Raw genomic sequence first — 25,921 nt, forward strand, 5'->3', positions numbered from 1 at the left:
CCTCAGCTCATTCAGATGTAGATTTTGAAATCTTTCATTGATATTTTATAGTGGTTAATGAATTGTTGTTCATGTGAAAATGTGATGTCTAACATGAGAATGTGATTAGTTAAATCCTCTTGATAGCTGTTTAGTGACTGTCTGATGATGCTGCAATAATGTCTGCAAAGTTAAAAACATGCTTTGATAAAAAAGGAGAAGTGTGGAGGTTTTATCATAGTTTAGGACTTATAAAAATGTAGATCAATTTATATTAATATTGCGTCCTATTTTTTCCCCACTTCTTGATAATCAGTGGCTTAATATTTAAAAATATGTATGAATGTATGATGTTTTAAATACACACAGTGACTGTGAGCTGATGAAGGCCAGCTCAGCTTACAGGTGTAGAGTCTGCTGTGTGTGTGTGTGATCAGCAGCAGCGCCCCTCCCCCATCCCCCAGCACAGCAGAGCAGTGGGGGAGGGGTGGCGCCTGCTCTCCAACACTTGTTAACTCGTTAACTATGGCGTCCGGAATGGGTCAATAACCTGACGCTGCAACGTGCACTCGTCTCACTGAACGTGACGTCTGCGTCTGCCGAACGTGACGTCTGCGTCTGCCACATTCTGTTCAGCTGCCTGAGAACGTGACGTCTGCGTGTCGTCTGCCACTTTAATGTTCCGCTGCCTGAACGTGACGTCTGCGTGTCGTCTGCCACTTTACTGTTCCGCTGCTTATTCCAGCTTTATTTTACCTATTAGTTCGCTATTATTGTTTTCACTTAAATCCTCAGTTATGTTTAATTTGCAATTGAGTTATTTTTACCATTTTTATTCACAGCTTTTTATTTCAACTGGTATATATTTATAAATATTCATACAAATGATATAAACATTTTGGTATGCCATAATTAAATGTCAATTTAAATAACATAAACAATATTCGTACAGTTATAATTTTATGTAGTTGTACAGTTTGTCAAGTTTTGACTGACAGGTGTTCTGACATAATTACACAAAAAAAAATTACACCTCAAAAGTCAAGAGCATGCTCACTTTATAATTATTATTATTATTATTATTTTGTACTTTTATAGCCTAAATGTTTTTGCAGGTACATACAAACTTTGTATTAACAGGTACAGAAAACATGGAAGGGAATCGACATTTTAGAGTCAAGGTTTCTCTTAATTCTCCCATATCATCACATATCAAGTGTGTTTAGCACCTGCAGAAAATCAGCCCCTGATGTACTGACAAAGGCCCCTGATCTTTTGGAATGTGTTGCACTTAAATATGTTGTATCACATTTATTTTATCTAAGTAACGTTACTGAAAATTACCACATACATCACAAACATTCCGCGTTTGTGTCGGGTAATTAAATCGTCAGCTGTTCAGCAGTACCTGTTTCTACCGGCAGGTGGGAGTGGCACTGTTGTCACATGGTTTTAAAAAACTCCGCTACTGCACTTCATTTATTCATTGTTTTAAGGAGCTAAAGTTGATGAGGTAATAATATTTTTTTCTCTTTTGCGAAAGTGAATAGTTCTAACTACTGATGAAGCTTAATATTTGTTTCCACAGTATAAAATGTGTGTAGTTTTGTTTTTGTAAAATAACTGTAATCGATCATACCAATGTAAATACATGCGAATTAGTCAGTAAAATCTAAATTGTACTAGCTTTCTAGATATGAAGTAGATATCTAGGCATAGTTATTGAGATATGATATGGCCAGTCACTTCTGTTTCTGTAATTAAATCACAGTGAATTAATGGATCTAGCTTATTATTTTTATAGCTACATTCTACTGTAACATGCTATGTCAGTTAGCAGGGGATTATTAATCGACTTTCTTATTAAAATACCTAAAATGGCTGTAAGAACACATATAGTTGAACTCAGAATTATTAGCCCCCCCCCCCCCCCCCCCCCCCCCCCCCCTTCCCTTACCCCTAATTTTTCCCCTAATTTCTGTTTAACGGAGATTTTTTTTCAACACATTTCTAAACATAATGGTTTCAATAACTAATTTCTAATAACTGAATCATTTTATCTTTACCATTATAACTGTAAATCATATTTGACTAGACATTTTTAAGACTATACAGCTTAAAGTGACATTTACAGGCTTTAAATGCAGGGTAGGTAGGCAAGTTATTGAATAGTGATGGTTTGTTGTGTAGACTATCGGAAAAAAAAATAGCTTGAAGGGGCTAATCATTTTGACTTAAAAATGTTTTTTTAAAAATGCAAAATTGCTTTTATTCTAGCTGAAAATAAAACAAATGAGACTTTCTCCAGAAGAAAAAAATATTATCAGACATACTGTGGAAATTTCCTTGCTCTGTTAAACATCATTTGGTCATGTTTTGTCATGTTTATTCAGATCTTATTTTTATTCAACTACAGCAATAGCTGATGCCTTCATCCATATTAGGGATTTTCCTGGACTGTTCATCTTCTTTGTGAGGCATATATAATTTCTGCTCAAGTATGAATGAAACGGGCATTACATGTATTTAAAGTGCTACAATGCCCACATCAACCATTTTGAGGAAAACTGAAAAAAAAATCCCTCTAAAGTAATTTGTAGTAAACATATTTTTAGCATATAGATCTTGTAATTTTTTTGTACTATTTTTTATAAAGTTGTTATTATATCAAAAAGAGTAGCCTATTGAATATCAATATTTTGCATGGTATTGAATTAAAATATTCCAGTATCTTGACAACACACCTAAGGTAATCACTCTGTCCAACATGTTTGTAGCTTTGTATCACATTGCATAACAACTCACTCTAGAAAATAAATTATATTTTCAGTTTTGAAGACATGCAGAAAATGACATTTTCAAAAAAAGTAACAAAAAAACTTAAGTGGTGTGATATGGCTTATAACAGACTAGTAAATGAAAAGTGGGTTCATTTATCAATGTTTTTTTCCTTTTTGGTGTTACAAGTCACAAAGCTTCACAATTGATTGTTAAACTGTCAACTCAAAAACCCTTTATTTATTATTAAACCATTTATAATCTTATTATTAACATTACAGTAGATCACCTTATGTGAGTGAGGGTATATTAGTGGGGTGAATTAGAACGTCTTTTTTGTGTGGTTAGGGGATACTTTTTAGGGGCTAAGCCCCTTATACATTTTGAACCTAGCAACACCCCTGTAGCAAATGGTTAGGCAAATTTATAAAATTATGTAATTGTCCTTTTCCTACATTATCAATTGCTTGTGTCATGTTGCTCAAAAAGTGTAATTATTTGTTGAATAGTGTAACCCAGTAGTCACCAACCTTTTTAAGCCCAAGATTTCCTAGTTCAACCTTGATGATATGGAAGGTCTACCTAAAGATAAACAGGTAGAAGACAGCTTTTTCCTTAAGGCCTTTATTTCATTTTTTTGTATCAATATTCTTACACATTCTTCAGTCTGCATATTTGGAATATTTACTCCATCTCTATTTTTTGCCTTTACCATTTTAACCTTAAGTGTGTGGAATATTTTAAATCTTCATGTCTTATATTTGTTAAATACATTAAATTTTAATATGTCACTGTAGGGCTTTTATGAGTCAAATTAAATAATTTACACTGCAAAAAATTTTGAGATTAATGTTTCAAATACATTTTTTAATGTGCTGAAAATGTTGGTAGAAATTTCATGTCACCAATATAACGATGTACTTTATCAGTATTACCTGATGTAAACTATGACAGTCATTGAACAAGACTGGACTATATGTATACTAATTATTTAAATTTTATAATCAGTTTTTGAGTGCTTAAACACAAAATTAAATTTTTTAGTGTACACAAAAACAGCAGGTGCTATGAACAGAGTATTTTATTTACCACAATTACTACACAAAAAAATGTTTTTGCATGACAAAGAACACTAGAAACAAAAAAGAACAATATACAATGGTGTTGCAAAGAACACTAGACACAAAAAAAGAACAATATACAATGGGGTTGCCATTAACTGAACTACATTACCCCAAATGTGGGGGCCTGCAAAATGCCCTCTTTCATGTAAATTTCAAAGTCCTCAAACAATCGATGCATTGGCAGCCTCAAAACAATAGTACATGTATTTGCTTCAGGGTAAATTTTGGCATGCTCATTATCCTGTTGATGCAGGAACTCAAGTGCTGGTTCAACAGGGAAACCCAGCCTCGGAATGGAGGTTGAACCTGAAGCAAATGCTAAAACCTGGCTTAAAGAAAGTGGTGACGATGCTCCCTCTGAGAAAAAAAAGATAAAAATAAAAAGATTATTCAGGTTTTCATTTAATTTTAAATATGGATATTCTTACAAAAAACCATAACCACTTCAGTAGGCATTTATTATGTAACAAATTTTGTTTATGACTGCTCCGATCATGATCAAATTTTTTTTTTTTAGCAAACTGCAAACACAGCCACGGCGCTGTTTTGCCTCTAAGCAATATGACATTGTTTCGTGTTGTTCACACACACACACACACAAAAAAAAAAAAAAAAATAATAATAATAATATAATAATAATAATAATATATATATATATTTCAAATAACAGTAGGCTAACGATTTAGGATTATACACTGTTTTGGTTATTTATTTTTTATTAAATGGTCGGGGTTTGGTTAATAGAAAATATTATTACAATTTAAAATAATTATTTTCTAGTTTAATATACTTTGTTTATGTGATGCAAAGTTTAATTTTTAACATTTTTATGTCGCCTGATAATTCAATGGATTAACATTGTGCTATTAAATAAGTTTTTCAATGATATTTTTACAGGATTGATTGATTGATTTGAATCCTGGCAAATTATTATCAAAAAAATAAATACTATTAACATAACTATTGCTGAATAAAAATATTAATTTTCTTTCTAAAAAGGAATAAAATAAAATAAGTTGTTTTTTTCTTCAAAGAATCCTATTCCGTTTTAAACGTAAAATGAAGACAGGTGCTTTAAAAATAACACAATAATGGTTAACGTAATTTTCTATTTTTCTAATATTTTTACAGCAAAAGTATCAGATCTAACAGGCGATTGCGATCGATGAGTTGGTCATCACTGATATGCTGTAGGCTACATTAAACATGTAAAAAAATAAAACACGATAAGACTCAAATGTAAAACGAATTTAAAAAGGATTTTATAAAACTAAATGACATGATTATACTAATAAACAACCTAAACTTTACTTCCGGAGACATTTGTTATTTATCTTATACATTTTTTATACGTTTTTATGCTATCTTGAAAACAAATATCATTATATATTAATATATTTATGTTTAATTTGCAGAACATTATTGTATATTGTATAAGTTAGCCGGCAAAAAGCTAACAGCCGCACTAAAAACTGCTCAAAAATATATATTTAAAAAAAAAAAGGTAGACGCAGACGTCATGTAACAAGTCAGACGCTGATGTCACGTCCATTGAGAGGAATGTATGAAGGGCAAGAAAATTGTGCACTGGCTCACACACTGCACTGAGCCGTGTGAGCAGCGTGTTATGATACGTGTTAGCGAAAAAATAAATAAATAACTTCACTGCTACACGTGAATCACGCGTAACGTCTGGCTTGACACTTCACTGCCACACGTGATTTACGTGACGTCTACGTGACGTCAACGTCACGTCTGCGTCTTAAATTGCATGGATTTAGTAGCAAAAAAATATTTTTTTAAGACGTCAGTGAGACGTTCAGTGAGACGTTCGGTGAGACGAGTGCACGTTGCAGCGTCAGGTTATTGACCCATTCCGGACGCCATAGTGTACTTTTACGTCTGAGAGGGTTACGTCGCCTCAGCAGTCGTGTGATAAGCACGTCGCCTCATACACATCTGAGACTGACGTCACCTCAACAAACGCGTGACAAGCACGTCGCCTCAAAGACGTCTGACACTAACGTCGCCCCATCAAACGTGTAATAAGCATTTCCCCACATACGTGTCATGTGACGCCAAATAATAAAGTAACCTTAGGTTTTTGTTTTACTACCAATTTATATTTATTATTTCATATAATTCACCATCACTATAAACATGGTTTTAAGTTTAGCTCTAACAAGTTATCATTATATTATTCTGAGATGTATAATTCCTTTATGTTATGTTTATGTTGATTTCTTGAGTCATTCTGACTGTGAAATGTGCGAAAATACTTGGCCCTTAAAAGAAGTTCAATAGGGGGTATAGCCTTTTGCATATTAAAAAAATATATATAGGCCAACTGTATAATGTATTGTGTAAAAGCTGTTATATGGCACGTTTCGTCCACAGACTAACTAAAAAAATAAACCCAAAACCATCAAATGCTCAAATTTGTTGCTGAGAAATGCTCTGATTATTTTTTGTAAATCAATTCACATTTCCGCATGAAAAGATTCACGTTGGACACTAGATTATAAGGACTTATTTATCAGTAAAGCATGTAATGCATCACATGAGTTAATTGTATAAGGGATACATGTCACATTGACATATCTCCTGCTCAAACAAAAAAATTAACAGCTATTCCTCCATGAGATACCCATCCGAAGGCCTGTAGAGATCGCGGAGTGCCACTTGATCCAAGCCGGGATAATGCCAACCCTACGAGGACCTGAGAGGTGATGCCTAAAAAACGGACTTTGTGGACAAGATACACACACAGGCTATATATACACACACACATGGTTGTATCATACACAGGCAGCATTTTTAGAAGCACTAGGCTATATGTTTATGTGACGTAAATTATTGTGAAAGCACTATACATAAAAACTTTAAATGAATGAAAAATCTTAAATTATGGTAAATATAACTGTTTCTGAGCTGCAGCCCTAGTTCATAATATTATAATGCATAAATGATAAATAATACTGTATTATTCTTGTTAACTAATCAATGTGCGTTTTCAGCACAGGATGTGTTCTATTTTGACTATGTTATTTTATATTTTGATTTAGTTTAGCCTTATAGAAGACAAAACATTACTTCTGACATATTTAGTCATCTGAATCGTTTTAGGCTACTTTTGTCTAGTTTTTGTCAAATTTCATATGATTTTAGACAACTGAATCTACTCTGGATTTAACAAATACACATTTTCTAAGAAATTGTTGTACTATCTATGCATTTATTTTCTGTGGTCGTATAGCTATGCTTTGTAAAAAGTTTCATTTGGCCACATAAATCTGTCTGCGACTAGTGTCTACATCTTCCTGGCGACAGCCCGGGGAAGAAGACTACCGGTAAACAGTCTTTTTTAACGTGATGTCCGAAAGTAGGATGTGCTGTAAAATTACTGTTGTACATGAGGTTTTATTTGATCTGTGATTCCGGTGTATCTGAATCCCTGTAGAGTCTGTCAGAACTGTAACCATATTAGTTAAATTCACCCAGACACTCATTCAAATGTTTACTGTACAAGTTGGGATTCTGAAGCAATACAAAAATATGTCACATATTCTTGGCTAATTCTGCCACATTTTACAGTAATGTTTATTAATGTACACTGACCCTGTAAACAAATTAACCAAACATAAGAGGTAAAATAACTCGAAAAAATCAAATGTATTCCTATAAAGCATTTAGATTACTTGCATTAAGTATATTGTATATGAAAGCAAGCTTAATCATGAACCATCAACAATACTTTTTCACAACGGAATTGAACACCGGAAGTGCACTAAAGCACCATGAGTAAAGACGGGGCCACCATTATGCACCAGTGCCATCACACATGGCACAGACCAAGTACAATGTTAAGATGTCTAATCAAAGCAAGATTCTTAGTGCACATTTTATATAATCATTTCACTACACATGATTTGAAAAGAATAAAAAGATATGAGTTTACTGTAGTGTAGGTGTCACTGTAATAAAGTTTGAATATTTCATCAAAATGTATCTTTTTCATGGAAATAGTTTTATTTTTTGTTTTTTTTAGACGACAGTCTTGGCATTAGCTAAAAGTATTTATTTAATTTGTGTATTAATGACTTATTGGCTGAATATAAAAACGTACCTGTGTCTGTAACAAAAATGTCATCCAAGTAATTCGTCCTGAACCAATGGATGAAGTTGTGATGCGGAAGCCAAAAGCAGCAGAACAAAGTTTTAAGTCTATGCTATATCAGGCATACCCAAGTGAGATTGTATAAACATACAATTTCTTACAGATGTGTTTTTTTTTTGCATCTAGTGGATATTGGAAATTGGACTAAATTGGATTATATTCGTTAGTCATAAAAATCCTTTAGCGGTTACCACCTTTAAAATTAGCACTCATGCTTTGGTGTTGGCAGCTTTATTAACAACAGTATTATCTGATGCTTCACTTAGAAAGCCATAACTGTGTATGTATGCTACATACATGGATACTACAATCAAAAAACAACATCATAACATCTACACCACATTATTTTAACAGGTCATAATGATGTTACACTAGCACAAAATATTTGTGGTTCATTTAACATGATTTATGTGTTCAAAACATGCACAAAAACATTTAAATCAAATAGAGATATTTAAATCCTATTTAATCCACATCATCTTTTCATGTTAAATTAACTAATATTTTAAGCAGGTTTAACATCTAGAGCTGTTAAAATAATGGAACCACTGTCTATTACTGAATCATGTTCAACCAAAGTGCTATTTTTTTAGTATGATAAAAGGAACACGAAATAACATACATAAACTTGTGCAACAACTAGTACACTTAACAAATAACCAAGTTTAACAAAAGCAACATGATGAAAAAAAACTTGAAACATGAAATATACATGAATGATGGGCACACGTTTCCTCTTAGTTACACACACACACAAATTACTCTCACATACAAACACACTCTCACACACACTCTTTCTTACATACACTTTCCTTCTCTCTCTTTTCCACACACACAATTTGGCCATGCCAAATGTTTTGGCACAAGACATCCCAAATCCCATACCTTCCGAAAAGTCTTTGTACACCATGCACATTGGCGATTTCAGGCTCACTGAGCAAGTGTTCGCTGTGGGAAGGTTTCGCCCAGACACTGGTTCACTGAACGTAATGGTTGGATTTTCGGGAAACCCTGCAAGTGGAATTTTCGATGCTCCACTGGCAAAGATTACAACAAAAACAATAATTCACATAATAATACACATGATATTATCAAAATACCTGTCATTTTAAATATATTTTAAAATATTCTACAAATTGTATATTGCATTTTATATTTAAACCATAAATTATAAGACTAAACAATAGAATAACATATTAGTTGAAGCTGCCCGCATGAATGCAGTAATAAATTGTTGATTACTGTTTATATTGAAATTAGCCTACATCTTGATATACACCAACTAACAACAATGCATTGTAATATTACAACACCCAAAACATTTATTTTGCCTTTTTTATTTTGAATTCTCATGGTCAGAATGCAGATTTCTGTATCATTCTGAAAGTGATACATTCAAATGGAACACAATTTAATCTGTTTTTAATAATTTATATATTTTTGTCGTTTTTAGGTTTTTTACTTGCTTCTTTTAGGCTACTCTTGTTTATGTAAAGCACTTTAAATGACTATTTTTAAAGTTGTATTATTAAAATAAACTTGTCTTGCCTTGAAAGCTGCATAACAAAGCCTTAAAGTAGACTAGAAAATGATCCTTTAATGAATGTAGACACTCATTTGTTGACACATAATAAGCCATTTCAAAACATAATTTGCTCGTGTATAATTTATGTATACAGCGATCTCAGGTGGTTAAGAACATGAAATTGACCTTCACATATATCCAATGCAGCTAAACCATAAGCCTGGCTTAACTGGCCCTATTATGTTATGTTTCTTCATTATCATGTGTTATAAAATATTCCTGCAATTTAATAGGCTACTAATTTGGTAACACTTTATAATAATAACTACACACTAATTAGCTATTAAGCATCAGCAAATAGAGTTTATCATTTAAGCATTAACTTTACATGAATAGACATTATAAGCAGTTTAAACTACAAATACCGTATAACGTAAAAACACATGTATAATATGCTTAATAATTTCATACTTTGTTAATGATTTAATTTTTTAACACTAAATGATGTATTGCATTGTTTACAAACCAGCCATTAAAGAGAAGTTGGGTGTTTTTTATAATCAATCACTACTTTTTGGATTAATAAACTATGATATGAACATAGATATTGTTTTCAGGCATTAAGTAATGCTTTATTTGTTAAAGTAAAGCTTTATTTGGACACGCGATGTGAGGCGGCGTACTTAGACGTCGTGTGAGGCGGCGTACTTAGTTAAGATGTATCATACACGGCAATTTTTTTTGCAATTTTCTTACGTGCGTCGCCGCTACGTCGCCGCCTAAAATGGTTTTTATATGACGTCGCCGTGTTGTCGCCGCTACCTTGACGTCTGCCATCCCATTCACTCCTATTCAAAATTCGACACGTTGAGGCGGCGACGTTAGGGTCGACTGCTCCTTCTCCTTCTCCATGTGAGGCTGAGAAGTGGCACTATACACTTGCCATAGAGTTATTGTAAGTTGGAGGTTACAGCAGAGCAGGATACCCAGTGTACGGACCACGTCCAGTCGACCAAACCTGGTTTATACTCGACGCGTCCAATAGTTTGCGCAGCGAATGTGACGTCATCGCGGAGGTTGCGTGCGACATGATTTCGGCGAGTGAAGCGCATATGATTTTTTGAGACTCGAGCGAACAGTGCGCGCGGCGCCGTGTTTGGTTTGAGTTGATAATAAAACACTTTGAAGAGATTTTGTCTGAAACAGGTACGACTGAACAGACATCTTTATGACATTTGATCATCGAGATCAGGCCCGGCTCTAAGGGGGCGCCTGAGTGGGCCAGAAGCCCTACATCAGATAACAACAATTTATTTTGCGATGCGGTTCATAACTGAGCAGCATAAGATGTAACCGTGAGCTTTAAAAAAAAACATGTTTTGGCAAGCCAGGCTCATTTACAATCTTGATTAAAGTATTCTGTTTTAATAATGTTAAACAATTCAGGCTGCAAAAGATTAAAGAGAAACTAATTCAGCATAGAGCGAAGGTTTCTGTGCTCATCACTTGTCTGAGCGCGCATTACCAAACGCACCTTTAATATCATTTTATGCAGTCGCAATTCATATACAATAGAAAGTCTTAAAGAACACAAACAGTTCAGCAGCACCGAGTGGGATAATCGGGAGATGTATTGGGCCCGCTTAAACATTATAGCATTTTTCTCACGGAAAGAGCAAATATTAAGTTTACTATCTGTTAATGACGCACAGAAACGGACAAATCACAGGCAGTTTCAGTAGTAAAATTCGTGCAAAGTGCAACATACAAAATTCAAACACGAGTGCAAAGCATTTTGTTGCAGTTTGTGACAAAAATATCAATATTTCGACACATATCCACATATAATGTTGCTTTCGCTTTGCTCTCTCTAAACGCGCGCTCTTCTCTGGACGCGCGCTGTTGCGTGTCCCTCATCTGTGTAAACAATATCGAGAGGTTAGTAACTGAATTGATTTTAATATTACTGACTCGATTAATTAAATACGAAAGCCGTGTAACGTGCTGTCGATTGACGTGTTGTCCTTTTTTCCCTTTAAATTTCTAATTATCATATGTGATCTCTGTTATTGGACTTTATAACTGATAAGGGAAAAACGTCAAAATCATACACAAGATATCTTAAACTGTAACTGTTCACTGTTGTGCTTGACAATTGTGCAATACAATATAAAAAATTCAGAATTCAATAATGAATAGAATAAATATTGATAATTCAAGATGTTTCAGGGAGCAGGCCGATGCACACACAGAGAGCGGTATGATAAAGCACGCGAAACGCCATGTGTGTGTTGATTAAAAAATGTTATATGCAAAATAAACTCAGAAATTTTTTTTTTTTAAAAGCTATAAATGATAATGTATTAGCTATCAACCACTAACAAGTAGGCTAATATGCAAAGAAAAGCTGCTATTAAAAAATGTGTTTGTTAGTTATAAAAAATACCAATGTTCATTTTGATTCATTTTTGCATTTTGCATTTTGCATTACATTTTTGCTGAAGCTACATTTAATTTAATTTTCTCCAAATTTAATGTTACTGGCAAATGACAGTTCAGTGAATCAGTGTTTTCAGTTAGCTTTAGTAAAAGACTGACAGATAATAAGAAACTGCATTAGGATATTTTTTACTGTTTGTTCATTGCACACATACAAAAAATCTTCAGATATCAAACGTAAGTCTATGGAGCCCACTATTGTTTGCAATTTTACCCATGTTTTACTTACTCGCAAATACTAATAGCTGTAATTGTATCTAATGTTTTTCTTAACAAAATAAACAAAATCACTTTGGTATCTAAAGACCAAGAAAATGCATTTTAGAATGAGGTGCGCACATTTTAAATGGTTCTGTAAACATAAATGTAATTTAAGTTCAAATAAATTATAAATCTGTAATTTATTCACTTTGCAGTATTAACAAAAAACTTCTGGACTAAATCTCTAAAACCCAAACCTTAAGCTACCTAATGTTACGCTAAACACAAACTACTGTTCCATACGTTTCTGTATTTAATATGATCCTTAATGTGCTGATTATTATTTAGGTGAGCTAGCCAAGTTAGCGCTAGCAAACTGCACCCACACCCCGACCGCCCACCAGAGACCTTGTTAATCCGTTCTGTAACGTTAGTTATACCTACTAAGTGTTTTAAAACTACTTTAACTTTTTTTTCTCAGGACTATCACTTTTGATCGTTAGCATGAACTAGCGTTGGTTAGCGTTAGCCAACTTAGCTTTCCATGTGAGAGCAGTCTGTTACCTGACGTTACAGTACAATTTACAAGCTAAAACCTCACCTGCCTAGTGAAGTCGGCAGTTTAGCATGACTTTGCCATTATCATTCGGCTACATTTGCAACTTGCCGTGTTAATCAGATCCGCTGCTGCGAGCAGTTTATGTCGACCATTGAAGATGCTGTCTGGCTGCAAAGTGGCGGGCAGTGAAAATGGGGTCACGCAGAATTATTAAAATCACGTTTGATGAACAGACCTGCACACATCGACAGCTGCTCTAATAAATTGTCTGTGTCAACTCACTTTTATAACATTTATTCTACACAATAACCACATAAAAAAATCTACTCAAATCAATTGCATTAGTTTTATTCAAAATATACTGTTATATAAAAACTGATATATTTTAAGTAAAGAAGAAGCAAATTGATATTTTTTGGTATAAAACAAATATAATTAACTAGATGGCAATTATTTAAAGTATATAAAACCAACTTTGTGAGTGTAGCACTTTTTACAGTGTACCACATGTCTTTGGACTTGTGGGGGAAACTGGAGCACTCGAAGGAAGCCCACATGGTATGCCACAGAAATGCCACCTGACCCAGCCGAGGCTCAAACCATCAACCTTTTGCTGTGAGGCAAACGTGTTACCCACTGCGCCACCATGTCACCTCGTCATCTAAATTGTATTTCTAAAATTAGTTATTTTTCAGCCTACTATGTTAAAGACAATGAAAAAAAAACATTCTCAGTGGGTAGCACGTTCGCCTCACAGGAAGAAGGTCACTGGTTCGAGCCTCGGCTGGGTCAGTTGGTGTTTCTGTGTGGAGTTTGCATGTTCTCCCGGTGTTCGCGTTGGTTTCCTCTGGGTGCTCCGCCTCCCCCCACAAGTCCAAAAACATGTGGAAGAGGTGAATTGGGTTGGCTAAATTGTCCTTAGTTCATGTGTGTGAATGATTGTGTATGAATGTTTCCCAGTGATGGGTTGCAGCTGTAAGGGCATCCGTTGCATAAAAACATATGCTGGATAAGTTGGCGGTTCATTCCACTGTGGATGTAACAACAATTGTTCTTAATTGTCCTGAACCGAATGTTTTCTTCAGCTTAATTACCTGGGCTGTTAATTTTTTTATTTTATTTTTGTTTTGACAGCAATAAATTAAAAGCAGTTGGACGAACTAATGACTCTGGTATTTATTTGTATGTTCTTGTACGTGTGGCGCTGTTGTGTTTTTGGTTTCAAATACTTGCATCAGTGTCACTACTACCTGTCTGTTGACTATCTGCTGAACATTTACAGATTAGTAGCCATGCTGTCTGTGATGTTGGCTCCTTACAGTCATTCAACAGCATTTCTTAGGTTTTCACTTCATTTTGATGGGCCCAGTGTGACAACAGATGAGCTGATAAATGTACCTTAAAAGGCACCTATGGTAAAAAATCTACTTTTCAAGCTGTTTGGACAGACATATGTGCATGTATGGTGTATAGACCATCATATTGGGGTGATATAAGCACACCCAGTGCTTTTTTTTCAATTTAACAACATAAAAACGATGGAGCAATTGGAGCGGTTTTCAAACCGACCGCAACTTTACGTAGGAGTGCGGTCCCCCCGCCCACCAATATTGATCCCAGAAGCTCCCTGTGATCTTAACTAGCATGCGTTTTAGAATTCTAAACATCGGTTTCTATCAGGGTTCACTCAAGTCAACGGCTGGGCGCCTCAGACCGCTGCAGACTTAAATTGCCGTTGTGTGTACCCTAATAGAAACCTATGTTTAGAATTAAAAAATGCGTGGCGCGATGATTCGGAACACTTCATGTTTCTGCCCTGCCACAGAGAGTGTCTGGTGTGCCGTGTCGCGGCTTCGAGCGGCGCATCCGGTGCCTCAGTAAAAGTTCATTCAGTGTGCGTGGTTATTAGTTTCTGTGTACAAGCTCGGCACTTGAAACTAGCACACAGTTGGCTGTAAAACTGTACAAAGACACATATGATTTTGTACTCTCTGCTTGGTCTGTGTCCGAGTCGTACATGTACGACTGATTGCTGAACCTCTCACTCCTGCTCCTTCTCTGTCTGCCTGTCAGACTCTGTTGCAAATGCAGAGCGGGTGAGCTCATGGCCCCGCCCCTTGTTACGTTGGCGGGAAGCCGAAACTAATTTACATGTAAAGCAACACATCCATAAATCAGCGAACTGTGGACACGCCGCCAACATGACACTTTTTAACACATTATAATAAAAAAATCTGAATTATGTTTTAAACTGAACCTAAACTGGCACACTCAGAAGAACCATAATATTAATATTAAATCATAAAAAAGAGGTAAACTATGTGCCCTTTAAAGTAAAATAACTGTCTACTAAAAGTTAGGTTAAATGCAACAAATAGTTAATTGAACACTCTTAGATTGTACCTAACCCTAATTTTATATTTGATTAAAGTTCATGTTAAAATATGTTGCGTTGCTACTTATAGGCATCTGAATGTTTACTCAAAGTCTATTCATAAACTGGATAACAACTACATGCAGACAATAACAACAAACATCTTGGTGGTCAATGTTCTGAAAACTTGTTGAGGATTTGTTGCATATCTACTAATACATTGTTGAACATCTGTTGAAGATTTGTTGCATATCTACTGATACACTGTTGAACATCTAGAACCTAAATTGGTAACACTTATCTTACCGAAAGTTTAATAAATGTTTACATGCTGTATACATTGTATTGATTGCCTAAGAACATTTAAAGACAATCTACAGATACTATCCAGATGAAAGTAAACAGATAAGAACTTGAAAAGTAACTTACGGTCAGCAGACTATCTAAAGGGGGACCATCAAAATAAAGTGTTACCCGGTTCCTTTTCGTTGGCATTTTGTTGAAGGCATACAAAAAATCCATGACAAATGATTGCCGAAATGGCCCAGTGGCCAAGGGATAAGGCATCAACTTGGGCTTGGGATTGTTGGTTCAAATCCCATCTAGGTTGTCTTTGAAGGTCTCACTTCAATTTGGGAGCAATGTTTGGTGGATGAAACACGGTAGCTGTAAAAACCTTCTTGAGATGTGTTTGCATGTCATTAACTTCCTGCATTGCCATGCATATTACCTCTTATGACTAAAAGGGTAACGAGACACCTAACGCGAAAGGCCATTTCGAATCCTGCATGGTGCCTACAGAGAGGAGACTGTGTAAAAAGACAAAATGGTGCTTACATATAAAGCTGGTGGGTTGTTCAAGATCCGTAAACAAATCTAACAACCGAATCATTGCCGCTCCTTTTTTTGTCTGTATAGTTGTACATGTTAGACTGATTTAGATCAGAAGTCCACTAAATGTTCATTAAGTAAAGTCACAGCAAAAGCTGCTACAATTAACATAGAAACACCATGGATAGCACAGCACCGCTGCTTTTTCTATGACTGCCGTAGGGCTCGTCCGGGATTTGAACCTGGGACCGCTCGCACCCAAAGCGAGAATCATACCCCTAGACCAACGAGTCCAGTAGAAGCAGTCTGCAGTGCCACAAAAAATTCTGTGAGACCGATCCAATCTACTCTTTGTTCATGTTGTTTTTGTTACGTGTGTCAGCAACTCCCTGGAGGCATATTACAGTTCACAGTAAGTATAAAACAGTCCAGTGGCCTAATGGATAAGGCACCAGCCTTCGAAGCTGGGGATTGTGGGTTTAAAGTACCAACTGGGTTGTCTTTGATGCAGTTCCTTTTAAGTTGACTGTGCAAGACAATCCAGTATTACCTTTAAAAAGCTAGGTTCATACCCTTAGGTCAAAAAGACATGACAATGGAAAACTCCTCAGAGAAGCTGTTTTGTCATTAGGTGTACACATCAGATCGTCTGAATGCAATATGGCATAGGGATCCTAAAGAACTGTTTTGTGAGTAACAAGAACTTCCTGAGCCATACATCAGATATGACAAATGTTAATGTTGACCCAGTGGCCTAAGGGATAAGGCATCAGCCTTCGAAGCTGGGGATTGTGGGTTCAAGTCCCATCTGGGTTGTCTTTGTTGGGTTACATTTAAGTTGTGTGAAACAATTCCGACTGGTCTTCTCAAAACTTAGGCATGATGATCTGAGGACAATAGTTAGCTTCGAATTCTCAGACTTGCTGCACACTTCAAATAAGATTCATCCAATCTTGCTTGAATCTCACTGTCACGTTACAAACCTAAATAGTTCCGCTAAGCTTTGGTAATGGAGATCTTGACTTCAAGTACCCCGTGGCTTTCAAGCAATGCTTGTGCCGCTTTTTACAACCTCAGGCCATTTATGCCCCAACTGTGCTGCGTTCAATGTTGCCCACATTCAGCAGAAAAAGTCAACAAGCTGCCACCATGCGTAGTCGTGGCCGAGAGGTTAAGGCGATGGACTTGAAATCCATTGGGGTCTCCCTGCGCAAGTTCGAACCCTGCCGACTACGGAACAGCCAGCTGCTTTTGCTTTTTCTCTCTGTGAGAGGAACTGTGGCTTTTGCGACGTTTGGTTGCGGGCCTGCGTGTTTACTTTCCGGACCTTTTTGGCTGTCCCTTTGTGGCACATTTTCCCCACTCCATCTGCTTCTGGAGAGTTGCTTTATGCACAGCTCTTTTCAAGACTGATCCTAGCACAGTTCCAAAAGGCCCAGGCGAAATGTGCTTTTGGCCATGCTTTTGGACCATGGCTTTGGTAACACCTAATGACTTCAATGTCTTTCACGGTGCAGCTCAGCAGTGGCATGGCACAGCTCTGAAACGCCGTTTCCTGGAGGACGCCTGCATCTGTTTTTTTTAAGAGGACGCAGGTCTGTGCTGTGATGAGAAAGTGTTGTTAGCCGGCAAGGGGCTTGCAGAGGTCCAACTCCGCAAACAGGTGCTTCAGCAGACAGGAGCCCGGATAGCTCAGTCGGTAGAGCATCAGACTTTTAATCTGAGGGTCCAGGGTTCAAGTCCCTGTTCGGGCGAAGGCCTGTCTATTTGTCAGAGACCTCGTTGTTCTTTTCATATCACTTGGTGGCTGTCCATTGTGGTGTGGCCTGCGAGAGCACGTTGCTCTGAATTCAGATCATCAGCTTGTGTGGAAAGAGTGCCCATGAAGTTAGCTGAGTTTGTTGGATTAGAGAGCTATGCTGTCCCTGCTTCCCAGAGATTGTACGGAAAAGTTGCACTAGAGCTAGTGCACCTTCCTCTACCCCTGTTGACCCTGTGCTTGGTTGCCACCTCAGCAGGAGAGAGAAAGCAGATGCAGTAGTCGTGGCCGAGTGGTTAAGGCGATGGACTAGAAATCCATTGGGGTTTCCCCGCGCAGGTTCGAATCCTGCCGACTACGTTGTTTGGCACGTCCACTTATGTTGTTGTTCTCTTTTCTTTCAAGCCTCCTATACGTAATTGGAATCCTCCTCTGCAACTCACAAACAAGCCCCTGTCACTTAGTGACCAGGCAGCTGTGGGTGAGCGACAGTGGTTTGCCGCGACCGTACAGTCATCCGTACTCTGTGTTGTGGCCAGAGAAATCCCAGTTTGAATCACGGTCACAAACCAGTGTCCCTTAGTGTCCAGGCAGCTGCAAAGCTTATCGGTGAGCGAGCGGTGTGCCGTGATCGTATAGTGGTCAGTACTCTGTGTTGTGGCCGCAGCAACCCCGATTCGAATCCGGGTCACGGCAGCGTGTTCCTGTTAACTGCGAGCAATGCTTGTGCCGCTTTTTACAACCTCAGGCCATTTATGCCCCAACTGTGCTGCGTTCAATGTTGCCCACATTCAGCAGAAAAAGTCAATGAGCTGCCCCCATGCGTAGTCGTGGCTGAGAGGTTAAGGCGATGGACTTGAAATCCATTGGGGTCTCCCCGCGCAGTTTCGAACCCTGCCGACTACGGAACAGCCAGCTGCTTTTGCTTTTTCTCTCTGTGAGAGGAACTGTGGCTTTTGCGACGTTTGGTTGCGGGCCTGCGTGTTTAATCCCATATTGAATAATTCAAGTCCAGCGACTAGTCGCAATTTAGCTTTTTTTGTAGTCCCTACACTCTGATGTTGCCTAGAGAAACGTTTAATAAATCGACAGCAACATCTTGTACGGCTCATCAAGATTGGGATTTGATAGTTTTTTTCCAAGTCGCCCAGTCCTTTTTGGCTGTCCCTTTGTGGCACATTTTCCCCACTCCATCTGCTTCTGGAGAGTTGCTTTATGCACAGCTCTTTTCAAGACTAATGCTAGCACAGTTCCAAAAGGCCCAGGCGAAATGAGCTTTTGGCCATGCTTTTGGACCATGGCTTTGGTAACACCTAATGACTTCAAGGTCTTTCACGGTGCAGCTCAGCAGTGGCATGGCACAGCTCTGAAACGCCGTTTCCTGGAGGACGCCTGCATCTGTTTTTTTTAAGAGGACGCAGGTCTGTGCTGTGATGAGAAAGTGTTGTTAGCCGGCAAGGGGCTTGCAGAGGTCCAACTCCGCAAACAGGTGCTTCTGCAGACAGGAGCCCGGATAGCTCAGTCGGTAGAGCATCAGACTTTTAATCTGAGGGTCCAGGGTTCAAGTCCCTGTTCGGACGAAGGCCTGTCTATTTGTCAGAGACCTCGTTGTTCTTTTCATATCACTTGGTGGCTGTCCATTGTGGTGTGGCCTGGAGAGCACGTTGCTCTGAATTCAGATCATCAGCTTGTGTGGAAAGAGTGCCCATGAAGTTAGCTGAGTTTGTTGGATTAGAGAGCTATGCTGTCCCTGCTTCTCAGAGATTGTACGGAAAAGTTGCACTAGAGCTAGTGCACCTTCCTCTACCCCTGTTGACCCTGTGCTTGGTTGCCACCTCAGCAGGAGAGAGAAAGCAGACGTCTGTAGTCGTGGCCGAGTGGTTAAGGCGATGGACTAGAAATCCATTGGGGTTTCCCCGCGCAGGTTCGAATCCTGCCGACTACGTTGTTTTGCACGTCCACTTATGTTGTTGTTCTCTTTTCTTTCAAGCCTCCTATACGTAATTGGAATCCTCCTCTGCAACTCACAAACAAGCCCCTGTCACTTAGTGACCAGGCAGCTGTGGGTGAGCGACAGTGGTTTGCCGCGACCGTACAGTCATCCGTACTCTGTGTTGTGGCCAGAGAAATCCCAGTTTGAATCACGGTCACAAACCAGTGTCCCTTAGTGTCCAGGCAGCTGCAAAGCTTATCGGTGAGTGAGCGGTGTGCCGTGATCGTATAGTGGTCAGTACTCTGTGTTGTGGCCGCAGCAACCCCGGTTCGAATCCGGGTCACGGCAGCGTGTTCCTGTTAACTGCGAGCAATGCTTGTGCCGCTTTTTACAACCTCAGGCCATTTATGCCCCAACTGTGCTGCGTTCAATGTTGCCCACATTCAGCAGAAAAAGTCAACGAGCTGTCACCTTGCGTAGTCGTGGCCGAGAGGTCAAGGCGATGGACTTGAAATCCATTGGGGTCTCCCCACACAGATTCGAACCCTGCCGACTATGGAACAGCCAGCTGCTTTTGCTTTTTCTCTCTGTGAGAGGAACTGTGGCTTTTGCGACGTTTGGTTGCGGGCCTGCGTGTTTAATCCCATATTTAGCTTTTTTTGTAGTCCCTACACTCTGATGTTGCCTAGAGAAACGTTCAATAAATCGACAGCAACATCTTGTACGGCTCATCAAGATTGGGATTTGATAGTGTTTTTCCAAGTCTCCCAGTCCTTTTTGGCTGTCCCTTTGTGGCACATTTTCCCCACTCCATCGGCTTCTGGAGAGTTGCTTTATGCACAGCTCTTTTCAAGACTGATGCTAGCACAGTTCCAAAAGGCCCAGGCGAAATGAGCTTTTGGCCATGCTTTTGGACCATGGCTTTGGTAACACCTAATGACTTCAAGGTCTTTCACGGTGCAGCTCAGCAGTGGCATGGCACAGCTCTGAAACGCCGTTTCCTGGAGGACGCCTGCATCTGTTTTTTTTAAGTGGACGCAGGTCTGTGCTGTGATGAGAAAGTGTTGTTAGCCGGCAAGGGGCTTGCAGAGGTCCAACTCCGCAAACAGGTGCTTCTGCAGACAGGAGCCCGGATAGCTCAGTCGGTAGAGCATCAGACTTTTAATATGAGGGTCCAGGATTCAAGTCCCTGTTTGGCGAAGGTCTGTCTATTTGTCAGAGACCTCGTTGTTCTTTTCATATCACTTGGTGGCTGTCCATTGTGGTGTGGCCTGCGAGAGCACGTTGCTCTGAATTCAGATCATCAGCTTGTGTGGAAAGAGTGCCCATGAAGTTAGCTGAGTTTGTTGGATTAGAGAGCTATGCTGTCCCTGCTTCCCAGAGATTGTACGGAAAAGTTGCACTAGAGCTAGTGCACCTTCCTCTACCCCTGTTGACCCTGTGTTTGGTTGCCACCTCAGCAGGAGAGAGAAAGCAGACATCTGTAGTCGTGGCCGAGTGGTTAAGGCGATGGACTAGAAATCCATTGGGGTTTCCCCGCGCAGGTTCGAATCCTGCCGACTACGTTGTTTTGCACGTCCACTTATGTTGTTGTTCTCTTTTCTTTCAAGCCTCCTATACGTAATTGGAATCCTCCTCTGCAACTCACAAACAAGCCCCTGTCACTTAGTGACCAGGCAGCTGTGGGTGAGCGACAGTGGTTTGCCGCGACCGTACAGTCATCCGTACTCTGTGTTGTGGCCAGAGAAATCCCAGTTTGAATCACGGTCACAAACCAGTGTCCCTTAGTGTCCAGGCAGCTGCAAAGCTTATCGGTGAGTGAGCGGTGTGCCGTGATCGTATAGTGGTCAGTACTCTGTGTTGTGGCCGCAGCAACCCCGGTTCGACTCCGGGTCACGGCAGCGCGTTCCTGTTAACTGCAAGCAATGCTTGTGCCGCTTTTTACAACCTCAGGCCATTTATGCCCCAACTGTGCTGCGTTCAATGTTGCCCACATTCAGCAGAAAAAGTCAACGAGCTGCCACTATGCGTAGTCGTGGCCGAGAGGTTAAGGCGATGGACTTGAAATTCGTTGGGGTCTCCCCGCGCAAGTTTGAACCCTGCCGGCTACGGAACAGCCAGCTGCTTTTGCTTTTTCTCTCTGTGAGAGGAACTGTGGCTTTTGCGACGTTTGGTTGCGGGCCTGCGTGTTTAATCCCATATTGAATAATTCAAGTCCAGCGACTAGTCGCAATTTAGCTTTTTTTGTAGTCCCTACACTCTGATGTTGCCTAGAGAAACGTTCAATAAATCGACAGCAACATCTTGTACGGCTCATCAAGATTGGGATTTGATAGTTTTTTTCCAAGTCGCCCAGTCCTTTTTGGCTGTCCCTTTGTGGCACATTTTCCCCACTCCATCTGCTTCTGGAGAGTTGCTTTATGCACAGCTCTTTTCAAGACTGATGCTAGCACAGTTCCAAAAGGCCCAGGCGAAATGTGCTTTTGGCCATGCTTTTGGACCATGGCTTTGGTAACACCTAATGACTTCAAGGTCTTTCACGGTGCAGCTCAGCAGTGGCATGGCACAGCTCTGAAACGCCGTTTCCTGGAGGACGCCTGCATCTGTTTTTTTTAAGAGGACGCAGGTCTGTGCTGTGATGAGAAAGTGTTGTTAGCCGCCAAGGGGCTTGCAGAGGTCCAACTCCGCAAACAGGTGCTTTAGCAGACAGGAGCCCGGATAGCTCAGTCGGTAGAGCATCAGACTTTTAATCTGAGGGTCCAGGGTTCAAGTCCCTGTTCGGGCGAAGGCCTGTCTATTTGTCAGAGACCTTGTTGTTCTTTTCATATCACTTGGTGGCTGTCCATTGTGGTGTGGCCTGCGAGAGCACGTTGCTCTGAATTCAGATCATCAGCTTGTGTGGAAAGAGTGCCCATGAAGTTAGCTGAGTTTGTTGGATTAGAGAGCTATGCTGTCCCTGCTTCTCAGAGATTGTACGGAAAAGTTGCACTAGAGCTAGTGCACCTTCCTCTACCCCTGTTGACCCTGTGCTTGGTTGCCACCTCAGCAGGAGAGAGAAAGGAGACGCCTGTAGTCGTGGCCGAGTGGTTAAGGCGATGGACTAGAAATCCATTGGGGTTTCCCCGCGCAGGTTCGAATCCTGCCGACTACGTTGTTTTGCACATCCACTTATGATGTTGTTCTCTGTTCTTTCAAGCCTCCTATACGTAATTGGAACCCTCCTCTGCAACTCACAAACAAGCCCCTGTCACTTAGTGACCAGGCAGCTGTGGGTGAGCGACAGTGGTTTGCCGCGACCGTACAGTCATCCGTACTCTGTGTTGTGGCCAGAGAAATCCCAGTTTGAATCACGGTCACAAACCAGTGTCCCTTAGTGTCCAGGCAGCTGCAAAGCTTATCGGTGAGCGAGCGGTATGCCGTGATCGTATAGTGGTCAGTACTCTGTGTTGTGGCCGCAGCAACCCCGGTTCGACTCCGGGTCACGGCAGCGCGTTCCTGTTAACTGCGAGCAATGCTTGTGCCGCTTTTTACAACCTCAGGCCATTTATGCCCCAACTGTGCTGCGTTCAATGTTGCCCACATTCAGCAGAAAAAGTCAACGAGCTGCCACTATGCGTAGTCGTGGCCGAGAGGTTAAGGCGATGGACTTGAAATCCGTTGGGGTCTCCCCGCGCAAGTTTGAACCCTGCCGGCTACGGAACAGCCAGCTGCTTTTGCTTTTTCTCTCTGTGAGAGGAACTGTGGCTTTTGCGACGTTTGGTTGCGGGCCTGCGTGTTTAATCCCATATTGAATAATTCAAGTCCAGCGACTAGTCGCAATTTAGCTTTTTTTGTAGTCCCTACACTCTGATGTTGCCTAGAGAAACGTTCAATAAATCGACAGCAACATCTTGTACGGCTCATCAAGATTGGGATTTGATAGTTTTTTTCCAAGTCGCCCAGTCCTTTTTGGCTGTCCCTTTGTGGCACATTTTCCCCACTCCATCTGCTTCTGGAGAGTTGCTTTATGCACAGCTCTTTTCAAGACTGATGCTAGCACAGTTCCAAAAGGCCCAGGCGAAATGTGCTTTTGGCCATGCTTTTGGACCATGGCTTTGGTAACACCTAATGACTTCAAGGTCTTTCACGGTGCAGCTCAGCAGTGGCATGGCACAGCTCTGAAACGCCGTTTCCTGGAGGACGCCTGCATCTGTTTTTTTTAAGAGGACGCAGGTCTGTGCTGTGATGAGAAAGTGTTGTTAGCCGGCAAGGGGCTTGCAGAGGTCCAACTCCGCAAACAGGTGCTTCAGCAGACAGGAGTCCGGATAGCTCAGTTGGTAGAGCATCAGACTTTTAATCTGAGGGTCCAGGGTTCAAGTCCCTGTTCGGGCGAAGGCCTGTCTATTTGTCAGAGACCTTGTTGTTCTTTTCATATCACTTGGTGGCTGTCCATTGTGGTGTGGCCTGCGAGAGCACGTTGCTCTGAATTCAGATCATCAGCTTGTGTGGAAAGAGTGCCCATGAAGTTAGCTGAGTTTGTTGGATTAGAGAGCTATGCTGTCCCTGCTTCTCAGAGATTGTACGGAAAAGTTGCACTAGAGCTAATGCACCTTCCTCTACCCCTGTTGACCCTGTGCTTGGTTGCCACCTCAGCAGGAGAGAGAAAGGAGACGTCTGTAGTCGTGGCCGAGTGGTTAAGGCGATGGACTAGAAATCCATTGGGGTTTCCCCGCGCAGGTTCGAATCCTGCCGACTACGTTGTTTTGCACGTCCACTTATGTTGTTGTTCTCTTTTCTTTTAAGCCTCCTATACGTAATTGGAATCCTCCTCTGCAACTCACAAACAAGCCCCTGTCACTTAGTGACCAGGCAGCTGTGGGTGAGCGACAGTGGTTTGCCGCGACCGTACAGTCATCCGTACTCTGTGTTGTGGCCAGAGAAATCCCAGTTTGAATCACGGTCACAAACCAGTGTCCCTTAGTGTCCACGCAGCTGCAAAGCTTATCGGTGAGTGAGCGGTGTGCAGTGATCGTATAGTGGTCAGTACTCTGTGTTGTGGCCGCAGGAACCCCGGTTCGAATCCGGGTCACGGCAGCGTGTTCCTGTTAACTGCGAGCAATGCTTGTGCCGCTTTTTACAACCTCAGGCCATTTATGCCCCAACTGTGCTGCGTTCAATGTTGCCCACATTCAGCAGAAAAAGTCAACGAGCTGTCACCTTGCGTAGTCGTGGCCGAGAGGTCAAGGCGATGGACTTGAAATCCATTGGGGTCTCCCCACGCAGATTCGAACCCTGCCGACTATGGAACAGCCAGCTGCTTTTGCTTTTTCTCTCTGTGAGAGGAACTGTGGCTTTTGCGACGTTTGGTTGCGGGCCTGCGTGTTTAATCCCATATTTAGCTTTTTTTGTAGTCCTTACACTCTGATGTTGCCTAGAGAAACGTTCAATAAATCGACAGCAACATCTTGTACGGCTCATCAAGATTGGGATTTGATAGTGTTTTTCCAAGTCTCCCAGTCCTTTTTGGCTGTCCCTTTGTGGCACATTTTCCCCACTCCATCGGCTTCTGGAGAGTTGCTTTATGCACAGCTCTTTTCAAGACTGATGCTAGCACAGTTCCAAAAGGCCCAGGCGAAATGTGCTTTTGGCCATGCTTTTGGACCATGGCTTTGGTAACACCTAATGACTTCAAGGTCTTTCACGGTGCAGCTCAGCAGTGGCATGGCACAGCTCTGAAACGCCGTTTCCTGGAGGACGCCTGCATCTGTTTTTTTTAAGAGGACGCAGGTCTGTGCTGTGATGAGAAAGTGTTGTTAGCCGGCAAGGGGCTTGCAGAGGTCCAACTCCGCAAACAGGTGCTTCTGCAGACAGGAGCCCGGATAGCTCAGTCGGTAGAGCATCAGACTTTTAATCTGAGCGTCCAGGGTTCAAGTCCCTGTTCGGGCGAAGGCCTGTCTATTTGTCAGAGACCTCGTTGTTCTTTTCATATCACTTGGTGGCTGTCCATTGTGGTGTGGCCTGCGAGAGCACGTTGCTCTGAATTCAGATCATCAGCTTGTGTGGAAAGAGTGCCCATGAAGTTAGCTGAGTTTGTTGGATTAGAGAGCTATGCTGTCCCTGCTTCCCAGAGATTGTACGGAAAAGTTGCACTAGAGCTAGTGCACCTTCCTCTACCCCTGTTGACCCTGTGTTTGGTTGCCACC

The 25,921-nt window shown here is 40.5% G+C and overlaps 16 non-coding genes across 16 annotated transcripts; all 16 read left to right on the forward strand.

The window, feature by feature from the left end:
* Positions 1–16,790: 16,790 nt before the first annotated feature.
* Positions 16,791–16,863, forward strand: trnar-ucg (transfer RNA arginine (anticodon UCG)). The gene has a single exon. It is a non-coding gene; the product is annotated as a tRNA-Arg (tRNA).
* Positions 16,864–17,200: 337 nt separating this feature from the next.
* On the forward strand, positions 17,201–17,282 carry trnas-uga (transfer RNA serine (anticodon UGA)). The gene has a single exon. It is a non-coding gene; the product is annotated as a tRNA-Ser (tRNA).
* Positions 17,283–17,728: 446 nt separating this feature from the next.
* trnak-uuu (transfer RNA lysine (anticodon UUU)) lies at positions 17,729–17,801 on the forward strand. Its single transcript has one exon. It is a non-coding gene; the product is annotated as a tRNA-Lys (tRNA).
* Positions 17,802–18,084: 283 nt separating this feature from the next.
* Positions 18,085–18,166, forward strand: trnas-aga (transfer RNA serine (anticodon AGA)). Its single transcript has one exon. It is a non-coding gene; the product is annotated as a tRNA-Ser (tRNA).
* A 464-nt stretch (positions 18,167–18,630) lies between these two features.
* trnas-uga (transfer RNA serine (anticodon UGA)) lies at positions 18,631–18,712 on the forward strand. The gene has a single exon. It is a non-coding gene; the product is annotated as a tRNA-Ser (tRNA).
* A 601-nt stretch (positions 18,713–19,313) lies between these two features.
* trnak-uuu (transfer RNA lysine (anticodon UUU)) lies at positions 19,314–19,386 on the forward strand. Its single transcript has one exon. It is a non-coding gene; the product is annotated as a tRNA-Lys (tRNA).
* Positions 19,387–19,669: 283 nt separating this feature from the next.
* On the forward strand, positions 19,670–19,751 carry trnas-aga (transfer RNA serine (anticodon AGA)). Its single transcript has one exon. It is a non-coding gene; the product is annotated as a tRNA-Ser (tRNA).
* A 264-nt stretch (positions 19,752–20,015) lies between these two features.
* trnah-gug (transfer RNA histidin (anticodon GUG)) lies at positions 20,016–20,087 on the forward strand. Its single transcript has one exon. It is a non-coding gene; the product is annotated as a tRNA-His (tRNA).
* A 1,135-nt stretch (positions 20,088–21,222) lies between these two features.
* On the forward strand, positions 21,223–21,304 carry trnas-aga (transfer RNA serine (anticodon AGA)). Its single transcript has one exon. It is a non-coding gene; the product is annotated as a tRNA-Ser (tRNA).
* Positions 21,305–21,568: 264 nt separating this feature from the next.
* trnah-gug (transfer RNA histidin (anticodon GUG)) lies at positions 21,569–21,640 on the forward strand. Its single transcript has one exon. It is a non-coding gene; the product is annotated as a tRNA-His (tRNA).
* Positions 21,641–22,451: 811 nt separating this feature from the next.
* trnak-uuu (transfer RNA lysine (anticodon UUU)) lies at positions 22,452–22,524 on the forward strand. The gene has a single exon. It is a non-coding gene; the product is annotated as a tRNA-Lys (tRNA).
* Positions 22,525–22,808: 284 nt separating this feature from the next.
* On the forward strand, positions 22,809–22,890 carry trnas-aga (transfer RNA serine (anticodon AGA)). Its single transcript has one exon. It is a non-coding gene; the product is annotated as a tRNA-Ser (tRNA).
* A 264-nt stretch (positions 22,891–23,154) lies between these two features.
* On the forward strand, positions 23,155–23,226 carry trnah-gug (transfer RNA histidin (anticodon GUG)). Its single transcript has one exon. It is a non-coding gene; the product is annotated as a tRNA-His (tRNA).
* Positions 23,227–24,037: 811 nt separating this feature from the next.
* trnak-uuu (transfer RNA lysine (anticodon UUU)) lies at positions 24,038–24,110 on the forward strand. The gene has a single exon. It is a non-coding gene; the product is annotated as a tRNA-Lys (tRNA).
* Positions 24,111–24,394: 284 nt separating this feature from the next.
* trnas-aga (transfer RNA serine (anticodon AGA)) lies at positions 24,395–24,476 on the forward strand. The gene has a single exon. It is a non-coding gene; the product is annotated as a tRNA-Ser (tRNA).
* Positions 24,477–25,591: 1,115 nt separating this feature from the next.
* Positions 25,592–25,664, forward strand: trnak-uuu (transfer RNA lysine (anticodon UUU)). Its single transcript has one exon. It is a non-coding gene; the product is annotated as a tRNA-Lys (tRNA).
* Positions 25,665–25,921: the final 257 nt, after the last annotated feature.

The sequence above is a fragment of the Danio aesculapii genome, chromosome 4, assembly GCF_903798145.1.
Source record: "Danio aesculapii chromosome 4, fDanAes4.1, whole genome shotgun sequence".
Taxonomy (NCBI): domain Eukaryota; kingdom Metazoa; phylum Chordata; class Actinopteri; order Cypriniformes; family Danionidae; genus Danio; species Danio aesculapii.